A 2,535-nucleotide genomic window follows, 5' to 3' on the forward strand; every position below is an offset into this window, starting at 1 on the left:
GCCCCATGGTGCGAATCTGGTGGTTGTCTCAGATTTGGTCCTTGCTTGGACTGCCCAAGTAGACCCATGGTCCTCTGCCTCTGACTTACTCTGGGAGGGTTCTTCAAGTCTCATGCTTGCTTCCTATCCAGGGAGGCTGTCTGGACCTGCACAGTGCAGTGCTGGACTGGTGGTCATCTCAGGCTTACCCTATGTCCTGTCCCTCAGGCACAGACTGGTAGTCATCTCAAGCTAGCTTTTTTTCAGGGAGTCTTAGTCTACTTGTCGTTCAGATCTTCACACATTAGAACACCAAACATAGACATATCCTCTCTTCTCTCCTCTCTGCCACCTACTGACATACATGAGACACTGCAACCACACCTAGAATGCCTCTGGGGGCAGGGCAATCTTATATCTAGAGGTAACTGTAGCTACCATTCCTTACCAATGAAGCCTCTCTTCACAGCAAAGGAAGACCTTAACTGAAAACAATGCAGAGATCAACAGATCCTGAGGAGCCAAGCCCCAAGTCTCAATAGACAAATCTACATCCCAGTTACTGAGTCTATGACTCAGTGAACATTGAGAGGAGGCATCAAAAAGATTCTAAGATCCAGAAAATCAACGTATCTCCTTTGTAATGGTCTCTGCTAGGAAATACTACATAAACAAGAGCAGAACAATGGCACTATCAATGGACATGTTAATGAGAAAGGAGGAAATTTCCACAGGGCCCCATCCCTAGAGAAGGAACTACAGGCAACTAGTGACTGCTAGATTAAGGAGACTCGGCCTTTAACAGGGATGAGCCCCTTTGTTGGCTGACTTTCAGGGTGGTCAGCTTTGAAATGATAAATACACACAAACAATAAAAATGGACTCTGTACTCATATATACTTGTAAAAACACCTAACAATGGTAATCAAGAGGCTATCAACTTAAAAGTGATCTTGCATGGGATGAATTTGAAGAAGGATACCTTGGAGGGGCTAGAGTAAAAAAGGGAAAGTGATGTAATTCTATTTCAATTACAAATGGATTCTAAAGAAATTGTATCTTTAACCTGGGCCTGGTGGTACAGATCTACACCCTCAGCTAGTGAAGGGACTGAAACAGGAGAATTAAGTTCAAGACATGCCTGGACTAAAGAAAGATCGAGGCCAGCTGCATGACTAGGAACCCCTATTTCAAACTTTAAGAAAACCAAATCTGGAGCCTAGATCAGTGGTCAAGTACTTTTGTCTGTGGGTTTAATTCCCTGTACCATACACTAAAAAATAAATTATTGACATGTCTATATAATTCATTTCTTTACATTTTTGTCTTAAGCTTTCAGGAAAAGCCAATCTATGCCTTAATATTTAGGCTAGACATTTCTTCAGATAGACATCTGATTTCAAGGTCTAGCTTCCACAAGACACAACCAAAATTCTGACAAGTTTGGTCACTTGACAATATGCACACCCTTTCCTCCAGGTTTCAACAAACTATTTCTAAACTTCCATATGAAATCTCACCAGGAGGTCCTTCTGCATCTATATATCCCCTGCCACCCTGCCTTCACACTTTTAGCAGTAATACAGCAGTGACCTTATAGCAGCTGAGCAGTAACAAATTTGTCTTAGTTCATTCAGCCTTAAGTCTATTCACTCAATGACCCAATCATCATACACTGAGTGGCAAACACTATGAAAACATTTGTTGCTTAGGAATCCAAAAACAAAGTTCTTCAGGGTTGGTGCCCAATCGAGGCCCATGATCCTGTTCATGGATGTTGCTTTCTTGCTGTGCTCCCTCATGGTTGAAGGAAAGAACAGTTACTGGGATTTCCTTAAAAAGGCAACTGGTCTCAATTGGTGAGTCTCCACCACAGGACCTCTTGGAGGGTAGGGTGATCTAAGACCATCAGAAAACACACATATTTACATTATGCTCCATAATATTAGCAAGATTATAGTTAAGAGGAAACAATGAAAATAATTTTATGGTTGTGGTTCAGCACAACATGAGGAGCTGCATTAAAGGGTCTCAGCACTAGGAAGGTTAAGAACAACAGTCCTAAGGCTACTAACCTCCCCTAGGAGGGAGAAACACTAATGAGCCTACCACTGTCCAAATCTTCACCTGCTAACACCATTGCTATAATGGCTGGGACTTAACTTGTATATACTTTAGGGGAAAACATAATAAATCACTCTGACCATGATAAGTGGAATTTTGCTGTAATACTGCTATATTCAAAAGATTTTGTGAGCTTTATTTAAGAAACAAAGACACAGAGACACTATACTATAACACATCAGTATTCAAATTAGCTACTATGTGAGGGTAATTATGAGAGTCTTCAGGATTTTGAGAGACAAGAAGTAGGTTACTTAATCTAAATACTTCATTTTTGTATTCTGTACCTTCTTAATTAGTTTAAAATTATGATATCATAAAAGAGAAAATATTATTGGGTTAAAAGCTTAAAAATGACAATTCTAAATGAAAAGAAGGGAAGTGTAGAAATGATTAGTTCCCAAGACAAAGACTTCACTGCAGTGTCAGAAT

General features: G+C 40.2%; 1 non-coding gene across 1 annotated transcript; it reads right to left on the minus strand.

Moving 5' to 3' along the window:
- Window positions 1–248: 248 nt before the first annotated feature.
- Window positions 249–385, minus strand: LOC120101323 (small nucleolar RNA SNORA17). Its single transcript, XR_015679449.1, has one exon. It is a non-coding gene; the product is annotated as a small nucleolar RNA SNORA17 (small nucleolar RNA).
- Between the last annotated feature and the right edge of the window lie 2,150 nt (window positions 386–2,535).

Source organism: Rattus norvegicus, chromosome 2 (genome assembly GCF_021556685.1).
Source record: "Rattus norvegicus strain SHRSP/BbbUtx chromosome 2, alternate assembly SHRSP_T2T, whole genome shotgun sequence".
NCBI classification, from domain to species: Eukaryota; Metazoa; Chordata; class Mammalia; order Rodentia; family Muridae; genus Rattus; species Rattus norvegicus.